At 40.7% G+C, this 14274-nt stretch overlaps 1 protein-coding gene across 5 annotated transcripts in view; it reads right to left on the bottom strand.

Moving 5' to 3' along the window:
• The window catches only part of EPSTI1 (epithelial stromal interaction 1), a 183399-nt gene that overhangs the window by 81840 nt on the left and 87285 nt on the right, over positions 1–14274 (bottom strand). The window lies entirely within an intron of this gene.

Here is a 14274-nt window from a genome sequence, read left to right as displayed (position 1 = left end):
CAGATATAGGGTTAATCTGCAGGTTAATAGCGTTACAATGCTATCTGGCCACCTTACTGAAAGTGCGTATACTGGAAAAAAATGAACTTATTTCTTCCTGGGAGCAGCCGGGTTTCAGTGGTAGAGGCGTGCCGGAGCAGCTACAGTCACTGCTCAATACAAAGTGAGTAAAGGCTGTAAGCATGCCCCAACACTTTGATTGGCAGCTCACTCTGCAGCGCATCTGTGCAGAGCGAGCTGTCAAAAATGCTGGGGCATACTTATTGCCATCACTCACAATGCTTTGATCAGTGATTGTGGCGGCTCCGTGGATGCCTCTATGACTGAAAGGGGGTGGCTCCAGGAGGAATAAAGTTCATTTTCTCCTGGTAGCTGCACTTTCACTAAGATGGCAAGACAGCATTGTAACTCCATTAACCTGAAGTTAAATCCTAAATCTACAGGTAATAATAATAATAATAATAATCTTTATTTTTAAATAGCGCCAACATATTCCGCAGCGCTTTACAGACAATATCGCCACTGTCCCCATTGGAGCTCACAATCTAAATTCCTTATCAGTATGTCTTTGGAGTGTGGAAGGAAACCGGAGAACCTGGAGGAAACCCACACAAACACAAGGAGAACATACAAACTCCTTGCAGATGTTGTCATTGGTGGGATTTGAATCCAGGACTCCAGCACTGCAAGGCTGCAGTGCAAACCACTGAGCCACCATACTTTCCATTAATATGTATAGGTACAGGTTCCCTTTAAAGATTAACTTTTTTTTATAATTTTGTCTAGCTTGGAGAGTTATGAAAGTCATGAAACTTTGCAAATCACTTTATCAGACTAAGGGACCTTTTTAACTGCTTACAAAGCCTTTGCAGGTGTTCTTTGTTAATTATTTTAATTTACTGAGTTAATGACTTTTGTGTTTTCATTGGCTGTAAGCCATAATCATCAACTTTAACAGAAATAAAACACTTGAAATAAATCACTCTGTTTGTAATGACTCTATATAATTTATGAGTTTCACTTTTTGTATTGAAGAACTGAAATAAATTACCGTATATTCCGGCGTATAAGACGACCTGGTGTATAAGACGACCCCCCTACTTTCCTGTTAAAATATAGAGTTTAGGATATATTCACCGTATAAGACTACCCCTTTTCCAACGCATACCAAACACCGGTAAAAATAAAAAAAAAACAGATTTGAATTTAACATGGTCCTTTTTTAATTTAAATTCTTATGACATGCAGGTATATAGCAGGAAAACTGTCACTCATAAACATATTAAAATAGGGGGGACCCCACGTCATTTTTTGGGGGGGTCCCCCATTCTAATAGCTAGTAAAGGCTAGGTATTCAGCTGGGGGCTGATATTAGTAGCCTGGGAAGCTCCGTGGGTATTACCCCCTTCCCAGACTTCAAACATCTGCCCCAGCCGTCTGCTTAACCTCCGCTAGAGACTATAATGATGGTGGATCCCACGCCAATTTTCTTTTTAAAAAATCCTTTAATTTAACACTAAATGACAATTGAGGGGTTAATAAAGATGCAGTCCCTAAATTATTATTAATTTTGTAATTAATTTTTCCCAAAAATGTTGACGTGGGCTTCGCCATATTTTTGTGTCCAGCCAGGTACAGCAGGCAGGAACGGGCTGCCCCCAACCACCAGCTGCCTATTTGTACCTGGCCGGACACAACAATATAGGGAAGCCCTTTTTTTTTAAATTATTTCATGAAATAATTTAAAAAAAAAAGACGTGGGGCTTCGCTCTATTTTTGTGTCCAGCCAGGTACAACTAGGCAGCTGGGGGCTGGAATCTGCAGCGCAGGGAGGCCCAAGCTTTCTGCCCCCCCCGCTGCAAATTGCAGTCCGCAGCCACCCCAGAAAATGGCGCGTTCATAGAAGCGCCATCTTCTGGCGCTGTACCCAACTCATCCAGGGCCCTGGTGCGGTGGCTCACTGGGTAATAAAGGGGTTAGGGCCAGCTTGGCATTATCAGCTGGCCCTAAGCCTGAAATTCATGGGGTCACGCCAATATTAGACATGACCGCCATGAATTTCTAGTAAAGTATTTAAAAAAAACACAACACCCAGAAAAAAGTCCTTTAATTGAAATAAACACACAATTTTTTAATGTTCTAAATTAAACCATACTTACCGTCACGCCCATTCCAGCTGAAGCCAACGATCTCCTGCAATAAAAGTAAAATAATAAAGCAACCTCATCCTTACCTCTCCATGGTTCCCAGGACCGGTCCAGCTCTGCTACATCGAGATGACAGGCTGCACCGCAGCAGAACGCTGCCATCCAGCCTGTCATCCCGCAGACACTGAGAAGCGCAGGCATGCTTGTGCTCCTCAGTGTCTGACTGTGACGGCATCCAGATGAGCCGAGTTCATGTCCAATGAACTCGGCTCACCTCATGCACGTCACTGACAGCGTGGGAAAATTCTCCTGCTCCCCGCATGCGCAGTAGAAGTTTCCCACGCTGTCAGTGACGGACGTCCAGGAGGTGAGCTGAGTTCATTGTCGGCTCATCTGGATGCCGTCACAGCGAGACACTGAGGAGCGCAAGCATGCCTGCTCTTCTCAGTGTCTGCGGGATGACAGGCTGGATGGCAGCGTTCTGCTGCGGTCCCGCTTGTCATCTCGATGTAGCAGAGCTGGACCCGTCCTGGGAACCATGGAGAGGTAAGGATGATGTTGCTTTATTATTTTACTTTTATTGCAGGAGATCGTTGGCTTCAGCTGGAATGGGCGTGATGGTAAGTATGGTTTAATTTAGAACAATAAAGAATTGTGTGTTTATTTCAATTAAAGGACTTTATTCTGGGTGTTTGTGTTTTCTTTTAACTTTGACTATGGGGTTAGTAATGGGGGCGTCTTATAGACGCCTCTCCATTACTAACCTGGGCTTGATGTCAGCTGGCATTATAAGCTGACATCAACCCCAACCCTATTACCCCACTGCCACCGCTACAGGGCAGTGGGAAGAGCGAGGCTAAGTGCCAGAATTGGCACATCCTATGGATGCGCCATTTCTGTGGCGGCTGACGGCTGGTGTTTCTAGCCTGGGAGGGGGCCAATATTCATGGCACCCTTCCTGGGCTATTAATATCAGCCTCCAGCTGTCTGCCTAGCCTTTGCTAGCTATTAAAATAGGGGGGACCCCACGTCATTTTTTTGTGATCCCCCATTTTAATAGCTAGTAAAGGCTAGGTATTCAGCTGGGGGCTGATATTAGTAGCCTGGGAAGCTCCGTGGGTATTACCCCCTTCCCAGGCTTCAAACATCTGCCCCAGCCGTCTGCTTAACCTCCGCTAGAGACTAAAATTAAGGGGAACCCCACGCCAATTTTTTTTTAAATAAATCCGTTATTTTAACACTAGATGACAAGTACAGTAACCAGCACTGTCACTGTACTTCATATATATGTGACTGACATGTTTCTATCTATCTAATCTATGTGTGATGCTCTATTCTGTCTGTTATAAATTGTCGGGTACAGATGCTGAATTGTCGGCCGGCTTTTTTAAAGAGACGGTGCATGAAAACACTAATATTTGTTTTAATAAATCCTTTACACTAAATGACAAGTACAGTAAGCAATACTGTCACTGTACTTCATATATATGTGACTGACATGTTTCTATCTATCTAATCTATGTGTGATTCTCTATTCTTTCTATTCTAAATTGTCGGGTGCCGGCTTATGCCGCTGCTGAATTGCCGGCTTTTCATATATTGTCACAGAAGCGATGCGAACTTCCCTGCTCCGGACACAGCGCAGCGCTTCTGTGACAAGTGAAAGCTGTCGGCACAGAAGCCCTGCGCTGTGTCCGGAGCTGGGAATACGCAGCGATGTGTCAGTTTCAGCACAGAAGCGCTGACTGTCTGGACCTACCGCCGCCGTATTTTAACTCCCTCCACCTTATATTAACTCCGACATGGCAGGGATACGGCCACGGCAGCTTATTAACACCCTCAGAGTATCCCCGCATGTCAATTTCTGAAAGTTCAAAAGCATTACCGGCGTATAAGACGACCCCAGACTAGACAGAAGATTTTTCAGTCTTCAAAAGTCGTCTTATACGCCGGAATATACGGTAACTTTTTGATGATATTCTAATTTAGTGAGATGAATGAATCTTTAGAAATTCATATTTGTAAGCTTTGGCAAATTTTTCCAGAAACTATTTACTGTGAATTGCAAATATTCTAATTGCCTTGGACAGAGGTGTATGATACTGTGAGGTCTCCAAGGACTGTGATAAACCCCTTTCAAAATTTAACACAAACACAGCAAATTTGTCAAAATGACCTTCATATATACATTGCAATGGGTAAATAGATGGTAACCGTTGTTCCCTTCTGTGCTGTCAGCATGGGCATTGTTAGTATCAGAAAAGATCAGGGGCACAAGCCATGATGCATATGCTTTGTAGTCTACTACCTCCTCCCAAATCAATATATCTAACATCACAGATAATACAGTGATAACTCTCTGAGCACAGATAATATTGCAGATGTTATCTACAGTCCTATGTAAAACTACAAACACAGTGATAACCCTTTAAGCACAAATAATGTAGACGAAACTCGCAGTCCCATGTAATACCACAGTTAACACAGTGATACGGCAACCGAAACAAACCAAACTGAAAAGATGCACTCAACAAGTTGGAAAAAAGTGGATAGCTTGGAAACTGCGGTCCACATAATTGTTCATCAGGTTGGCAAAAACTTAGAATGTAGTAGATGCAGTATCGTACTTAGGCTGGGGTCACACGACCGTATATTCTCTCTGCGAGAGAATCAGATCGATTATGTTCATAACACTCTGCTCCGATTTTGATCAGTATGTCAGATTATTGTGATCCGATTCTTTCGCATGAGAAAATCTGACCAGAGGTGTGGATAAGATGGTGAACGTAATTTCTCCATATTCTCCATTGTCACTCAAATGACATGTCTATCTGTAGAATTTGCTCACTGTTTTATGGCTTACTCTCCCTATCTCTGTGGCTAAGCTGTCAGTTGTAAAATATGCTCACTATTCAGATTCACCCCAAAATGGCTGGCGATTTCCCTGTCTCTACTTTTATACAGGCTATGATACTCCATCATGATTGGATTTGCTGAACCCTGTGATGTGATAGCAGTAAGGCATTATGGAGAAGCCTGCCATTCCACACTAACTTTCTGTAATGTGTAAAATGGCAGTGGCAATTTTGGTGATTTGTACAAATCGAATTGCAAATTTTTCCAATTTCCCAGATTCAGTGAATTCTTAAAAAATTGACACAGATTCAATTTGTATCAAATTGATTTGCTCATCTCTATCCATAAGTATTTAATGTGGATCTGTCACCAGATTTCACAGTATAAACTGTATACATTAAAATAGATCTCTTAGACCCGATGGTGCTAGGTTATACAAAAAAAGTTTTGTTATATTAATAATTATCTTCAAAGAAAGATTGTCTTAAAGGCAACTAAATGATTTTATAAACAGCTATTACTACCACATACTGAGGTGTAGGCATTGTAAAACTAAAATGAACATATTAATGTATTCAATCAGTGCTTATAGTAATAAATTAAGAAATATATAGAAAACACTAGCACTTATTCAAATAAATGAGTCATACAAATAGAGAAAATAGCAATAAACTCTACTTAAATAGTTTTTTTTAATCTCACATTGACAAACATCAGCTGATATTATGTTTGCATGCATAAGGCATCGTGTGATGCCAATTAACTGGTGCAATCTGTTTGCACACTTTACACTAGCAAGCACGGTTAGATTAATGTGCACAGCTTGGAAAGCAAGCTCATAGGCATTCAATAAATTGCTTTCATTATTACACTCTGGAGAGCCTCTTCAAAAGGCTATAAAAGCCTAGTTTTCTGCCTGTTAGCTAAATAATTGACCTGCCTTTAAATCACCAGGAGGGGATAATTTGCCTAAAACTAAAGACATAATAAACTATTCAGGGGGAAAAAAATCTTTAAAAGTTAAGATTCCATTGAATAAAATACAATGAGTATGAGTTATCCTGTAACTCAGCAAGGGCAGCAGTGCTACTTTATACTAGTAAACATTCTATTTGGATATAGGCTTTTTTTTTATAGACCGTTAGCAATTAAAGGGAATCTGTCAGGTCATTTTTGCTTACCATACTAATAGTATACTGAAAAAAACACAATGAAAGCTATCCCACCAGTGACAAGGTGAACCCGTTTGGGATAGAACCTACTCTGTCTAATATTAAAAACCTTACCACGTGTCAAAGTTGACCTCTGTGTGAATAAGGGTAGACTGAGGCTCCAGTCCCAAACTGGGAACACCAGCCAAGGGAAGCTTTTAAATGTGTTATCCAGCTCTAGGAAGGGAGGCCCCACTCAGGTTTACACAGAATGCAAAATATACAAAGAAAAAAACAGAAAATTTGAGCTTGGTTTAAAATGGTATACATGCAGCACATAAGTGCATGTTTCACAATGGCCATGAATCAGAAAAACCTACAAGAAGCAAAATGAAAATAAACCCTGCTGTAAATAAATAAAAAGCAAGTGCATTTAAATAAAATAGGGTTCTTAGTAACACTGTTTTTGATCAAAAATAGTATGAAAGCTATCCCACCAGAGACAAGGTGAACCCGTTCGGGATAGAACCTACTCTGTCTAATATAAAAAAGTAGGTTCTATCCCGAACCGGTTCACCTTGTTGCTGGTGGGATAGCTTTCATACTATTTTTGATCAAAAACAGTGTTACTAAGAACCTTATTTTATTTAAATGCACTTGCTTTTTATTTATTTACAGCAGGGTTTTTTTCATTTTGCTTCTTGTAGGTTTTTCTAATAGTATACTGAAGTAGGGCTTGGGCAGCTCTTTCAGGATATGTAACTTTTATTGCTGTACATTGCTCCGTTGTGTTGCTGTAAGCCCCAGAAGATTTATAGTCGTGCGATGTATTGGCAAATGTATGTAAATGCGAAATGAATATTCACCCCTTCCCTCGCCCATAATCCCGCCCTCCCCTCTGTGTCCGCATCAGTGATTGGGTGGAGTTAGACTGTCGTATTACTAGCCCGAGGATTGCATTGCAATCCTCAGTGTGGCCGTCTGCTCTCCTGACCTGAGAGTGACAGCATGTATTTCTATGCAGTTATTACACTCGGGTCAGGAGAGCAGATCCTCAAATCAGTGACGCCGGAGCAGAGGGGTGGGCAGGATTATGGGAGGGGGGAGGTGAATATTCATTTTGCATTAACATATATTTGACTAGCCAATGCACGATTATAAATTTTCCGGGGCTTACAGCAACACAACGGGGTAACGTACAGCAATAAAAGTTACATATCCTGAAAGGGCTGCCCTATACTATTAGTATGGTATGCAAAAATAATCCTTTAAGTCTCACAACTGTAATACCCACAAACAAAGAGAGTTAATTTTCACATCCATTTTTATTACTCCAGTCTCTGTATAGTCTGATACTACAATCATGCTCCCTTCCATCTTCCAACAGACAATTGGAACTGTTCCATTTTTCACCCAGTCAATTGACGAACTGTTGGATGACAATGACTACTAATCAGAATCCCTTCAGATACATTGTGATCCTCATTGATCTAAAAAGACATTATGAAAAATGGATCTACAAGGGGACACAGTCTGTTGTATATCCTTGTAATTTTTAGTTATATCTCATACAGTTAGGTCCATATATATTTGGACAGAGACAAAATTTTTCTAATTTTGGTTCTAGACATTACCACAATGAATTTTAACCCCTTAAATACCGGGGACATATTAGTACGCATATTTGCGTACTGCCCGCTCAGTGAGGGCTGCTGCGCTGAGCCCTCACTGAACAGAGCACATGTCAGCTGATTCTTACAGCTGACATGTGCCCGCAACAGCCGCGGGTGGAATCGCGATCCACCCGCGGCTGTTAACATGTTAAATGCCGCTGTCAATCTCTGACAGCAGCATTTAACGCGCGCTTCCGGGTAGCGCGTCATAAGCCCCGCCCACCGGCACCCCATCACGTGATCGCGGGTCGCCGATGGGTGGGCATGACAACCCAGGGTCTGCAGCAGACGCCTGTGGTTGTCATGATCTTGTTGCTATGAGCGCCCCCTAGTGGTCGGCGCTCATAGCACAGGACCATTTCTGCTGCATGCAGGGGACCTGCTGGTCCCCTGTATGTAGCAGAGCCGATCAGACAACTGCTGCTTCTAGTCTTCTATGCAGACTATAGAAGCATGCAAAAAGTAAAAAAAAAAAAGTTTTTAAAAATATAAAAAAAAAGAAAAAAATATAAAAGTTTAAATCACCCCCCTTTTGCCCCATTCTAAATAAAATAATAAAAAATAAACCCCACATACACATATTTGGTATCGCCGCGTTCAGAATCGCCCGATCTATCAATATAAAAAAAGAATTAATCCGATCGGTAAACGGCGTAACGAGAAAAAAATTCTAAACACCAAAATTACGTTTTTTGGTCGCTGCAAAATTGCAATAAAATGCAATAACGGGCGATCAAAACATCAGATCTACCCCAAATGTTATCAATAAAAATGTCAGCCCGGTGCGCAAAAAATAAGCCATCAACCAGCCCCAGATCACGAAAAATGGAGACGCTACGGGTCTTAGAAAATGGCGCTATTTTTTTTTTTACCAAATTTTGGAATTTTTTTTCACCACTTAAATATAAAAGAACCTATACATGTTTGGTGTCTATGAACTCGTAATGACCTGTAGAATAAGAAGGGCAGGTCAGTTTTAGCATTTAGTGAACGTGGTAAAAAAATAAAAATAAAAAACAACTGTGGTATTGCACTTTTTTTGCAATTTTACAGCACTTGGAATTTTTTTCCCGTTTTCCCGTACAGGATATGGTAAAACTAGTAATGGCGTTGAAAAGTACAACTCGTCCCGCAAAAAATAAGCCCTCACATGGCCATATTGACCAAAAAATAAAAACGCTATGGCTCTGGGAACAAGGGGAGCAAAAACGAAAATGCAAAAACGGAAAATGCTCCGGGGCTTAAGGGGTTAAACAAAACAATTCAGATGCAGTTGAAGTTCAGACTTTCAGCTTTCATTTGTGAGCATCCACATTAAAATTGGATGAAGGGTTTAGGAGTTTCAGCTCCTTAACATGTGCCACCCTGTTTTTAAAGGGACCAAAAGTAATTGGACAATTGACTCCAAGGCTATTTCATGGAGAGGTGTGGGCAATCCCTTCGTTATGTCATTCTCAATTAAGCAGATAAAAGGCCTGGAGTTGATTTGAGGTGTGGTGCTTGCATTTGGAAGGTTTTGCTGTGAAGTAAACATGCGGTCAAAGGAGCTCTTCATGCAGGTGAAACAAGCCATCCTTAAGCTGCAAAAACAGAAAAAACCCATCCGAGAAATTGCTACAATATTAGGATTGGCAAAATCTATAGTTTGGTACATCCTGAGAAAGAAAGAAAGCACTGGTGAACTCATCAATGCAAAAAGACCTGAGCGCCCACGGAAGACAACAGTGGTGGATGATAGCAGAATAATCTCCATGGTGAAGAGAAACCCCTTCACAACAGCCAACCAAGTGAACAACACTCTCCAGGAGGTAGGCGTATCAAAATCCAAATCTACCATAAAGAGAAGACTGCATGAAAGTAAATACAGAGGGTTCACTGAACGGTGCAAGCCACTCATAAGCATCAAGAATAAAAAGGCTAGACTGGACTTTGCTAAAAAAACATCTAAAAAAGCCAGCACTGTTCTGGAAGAACATTCTTTGGACAGATGAAAACAAGATCAACCTCTACCAGAATGATGGAAAGAGAAAAGTATGGCGAAGGCGTGGTACAGCTCATGATCCAAAGCATACCACATCATCTGTAAAACACGGCAGAGGCAGTGTGATGGCTTGGGCATGCATGGCTGCCAGTGGCACTGGGTCACTAGTGTTTATTGATGATGTGACACAGTACAGAAGCAGCCGAATGAATTCTGATGTATTCAGAGCCATACTGTGAGCTCAGATCCTGCCAAATGCAGCCAAACTGATTGGTCGTCGTTTCATACTACAGATGGACAATGACCCAAAACATAAAGCCAAAGCAACCCAGGAGTTTATTAAAGCAAAGAAGTGGAATATTCTTGAATGGCCAAGTCAGTCACCTGATCTCAACCCAATTGAGCATGGATTTCACTTGTTAAAGACTAAACATCAGACAGAAAGGCCCACAAACAAACAGCAACTGAAAACCACCGCAGTGAAGGCCTGGCAGAGCATCAAAAAGGAGGAAACACAGCGTCTGGTGATGTCCATGAGTTCAAGACTTCAGGCAGTCATTGCCAACAAAGGGTTTTCAACCAAGTACTAGAAATGAACATTTTATTTACAATTATTTAATCTGTCCAATTACTTTTGGTCCCTTTAAAAACAGGATGGCACATGTTAAGGAGCTGAAACTCCTAAACCCTTCATCCAATTTTAATGTGGATACCCTCAAATGAAAGCTGAAAGTCTGAACTTCAACTGCATCTGAATTGTTTTGCTTAAAATTCATTGTGGCAATGTCTAGAACCAAAATTAGAAAAATGTTGTCTCTGTCCAAATATATATGGACCTAACTGTATACTGTATAATAACAGAGGGTTGCACATTTTGGCTTTGCCATTTGGGTGCATATTCCTAAAAGTGATCCATTGGCTGATCACTCATTTTGTGTAAAATAAAGAAAACAAGAATGCACTGATTTCGAAATCTCTTATAGCCATTTTATATACACAACAGAACATAGAATAAAGATTAGAAGGTTCAGGTTAGACATTTTTCCATTTCAGTTGAAAAAAATTAACTTATTTAAAAATTGATAGCAGCAACATATTTTAAAAAAGGTGGGAGAGGGTTAACGAAAGGCTTGAAAATTAAATGGTACTAATGGTACTAATGAAAGACTGCCAAAAGGTCAATTTTCACATGAGTATGCATAAGTCACTTGAGTATGCATAAAAAAGAGAAAACTAGAGAGGCAGAGTCTCTCAGAAGCAAAGATGGTCAGAGGTTCATCAATCTGTGGTTGGGTTAAAGTAACATGTGCTCCCATCCAGACAATGTCTGTTCCAGGCAAGTACTTGCATGTTTCAGCAAGATAATGCTAAACAACATACTGCATTAATCACAACAGTATGGCTTCACAGAAGAAGAGTTTGGATAATGAATTGGCCACCTTCAAAATTTTCACCAATAAAAAAAATTTGCCGTATTTTATAAATCAAAAAATCTGGCAAAAAAGACCCAGGATTGTTGAACAGCAAAAATCCAACATGAAACAAGAATGGGACAACATTCCTCTCTCAAAACTCCAGCAACTGGGCTCCTCACTTACAGACTGTTGTAAAAAGAGGGGATGGTACACAATGGTAGATATGGCTCAGTCCCAACTATTTTGAGATGTGTAGCTGCCATCAATTTCTAAGTGAGTTAATTTTAAAAATTACATTTTTAAAACTAAATAAAAATATCTAACTTTCTACCTCTGATCTGTGTTCTATGTTCTGTGGATAATAAGATATGGCTATAAGAGATTTCCAAATCAATGCATTCTTGTTTTCTTTACATTTTACACAGTGTCCCAACTTTTTTGAAATTGGGGTTGTATAAATTTTTATGTTTTATTACTTAAAAAAAAAAAAACGTAAAAGAACATAATTTATGTGTGCCGCAATTTTCTGAGAATCATAACTTTTTTTATTTGTTCATTGATAGAGCTAAGTGAAGGAATATTTTTTTTCTGGGAAAGCTTGAAGTTTTATTAGCACCATCTTGGGAAATGTTTTACTTTAAGTCCTTTTATTCTTTAATATTTTTTAGAGAGTTGACATCTTACAGTATGGAAGATAAATGATGTGATATTTTGAAAATGTATATGTATATGACTTCAGCAATACTAAATAGATTTTTTTACTGTACAGGAAATGGTGTTTAAAATGTTTATTTTTTTCATATTTTTTCTAAAAAGATTCACATATTTGGTTATTATATAGAGCTTTAACCTGTGTGACAAAGTCACTGGCAGTGTGTCGGTGGGTAGATATGTTTCACTGAGGCAATTAACTTCAGTGATGTGAAACATGGAAATTGCTCCTGCATATTAGGTGCAGAGAGGGTTAATGAGACAGGTGTACAAGGGCATGTTTTATAGGTGGATTGATAAGTGCAGGGCGGGAGGCCATCCACCATATCTCCACTCCAGGGAGTGGTCTGGGCTTTAAATAGCCAGCCTTTACACTCAGGTGTGCTCAGTGTCTGGAGAAACCTGCTTCAGAGAGGTGCTTACATGTGTTGTGCTGAACTGTGTGTGCCCAACCCTGAGTGGCCGGACCTCGGCCGATATACGGACTGTGCTGCATTTTTGTGTATTGTTTTGCCGCTATGCCAAATAGGCCGTATTTACTTTATGGACTCCAGGTTGATTTATGATGTTTAATAAATCAACCCGAAATTTAAAGAGACATTGTTTCTTGTTAACCTACGCATGCAGCCAAGCAAGCCGCTCTACCACAGGTGGTGTTAGAATAGCAGGCAACACTCCCAGCGAACACGTGTGACTGATACAAGAGGTGCAAGTGACGCCGGACAAAATGGAGGACCTGCCGAAACATACCTGTGACGTGCACTGTGCTCCCTGACTTCCGGGCATTCGCAAAGCACCGCTCACATAGAGTGCGCTTTACTTCATCCCGGCCCCGTCTATCCATGCTCTGCGCCGCATGTTTCTATTGCGCAAGCGCCGGGGGGTCACTGTCACTTCCCGGCGCCAGCGCAATAGAAACCTGCAGCGCAGAGCACAGGCAGATGGAACCAGGATGAAGCAAAGCGCGCTCTATGTGAGCGGCGCTTTGCGCATGCCCGGGAGTCAGGGAGCACAGTGCACGTCACAGGGCCAGTTACAGGGCCCTGTGATGTGCAGGGGAGGGGGGATATGATAATTAAGAAGATGGGCGGGGATTTAAGGGAATAATAAGCACATAGGCGGGGATTGCTTGGCGTCCCCATCCCTGGACGCCAAGCTTGTGGAAAAAAGAATTGATTAAAGTGCTTTTCTCTGCAATGGTATGGGCCATACAGGTATATAAACATTTACTTTTCTATACCCTGTATGGCCATAGTAGGGGTCTGATATCGCCCAGGGGGGTTACAGATTCCCTTTAAATGAGCAAAAACTTAAAACATATAGATGATAACATCCCCTTTAAATTAATGTTTTCTTTTCCTCAACAGTAATTTTACACTTTACATGTTGCTGATTTTCAAAATTTTTAACTACTATGAATGCACTCAAATTAATGATTTTGCAGTATTCGATCCAATAACCAAATCACTCGAATACTTCTGCCTACACAAACTCAGATTAGGATTGGGCTGATTATGCACTTGCAGGCTCTTCAGCGATAAAAAGCCTGGCACATCGTACTCATCATAATTATATTTTTGTGGGAGTAATTTCAGATCTTTTAAATGAACATCAAGACAAGAGCCTCATGGCAGAAATGTTACATATGTGCTATGATTTTACTTTGATGCAATGGGAAATATAAAAAGACTAAGCAAGTATATAATTTAAAGGGTTGGTCTGAAACTAAAATTTATTTTAATCCTAAATCTTTATCTATTTAATCTAATCTTCTTTTCTAATATACTTTAATTAAAAAATCCCCTATCCTTCCTTCTCTACTCTAACTGCTTTAGGCTATGTGCCCACGATGCAGAAATGCTCCGGATTTTTTCCTGAGCATTTCTGCATCTCCCTGGCAGAAAAAACGCATGCAGATTGTACATGCGGATTGTACATGCGTTTTTCCTGCCAGGGACAAGCGGATGTGAAGCGTTCTTCACATGCATTTCCGCATGCGGGTTGTCAAGCGCTTTCCAAGCGATTTTAGCATCACTTGGAAAGTGCTTGACAACTTGGTCACACTATATAAATCCATGCAAACGGCATGGATTTATATAGTGTGACCTTAAAGGATGGTAAAAAATAAAAAAATAAATCTATACTTACCTTCTGATGGCCCCCGGAGTCTTTATTCCATCCGTCCTTGCTTGCCAGCAGCTCGCGGTACACTGAAGGATCTGCCGTCACATGACTAAATAACATCAGTGCAGGTCCTTCAGTCCACCGCGATCTGCCGGCAAGCGAAGACAAGCACACTGGGGGCCATCAGAAGGTAAGTATAATATTTTTTTTTTATTT

Source organism: Phyllobates terribilis, unplaced genomic scaffold (assembly GCF_046119375.1).
Source record: "Phyllobates terribilis strain yellow unplaced genomic scaffold, ASM4611937v1 Scaffold_2__4_contigs__length_985480577, whole genome shotgun sequence".
Taxonomy (NCBI): Eukaryota; Metazoa; Chordata; class Amphibia; order Anura; family Dendrobatidae; genus Phyllobates; species Phyllobates terribilis.
The sequence above is the reverse complement of the archived record's forward strand: the minus strand, read 5'-3'. Positions and strand labels throughout refer to the sequence as shown.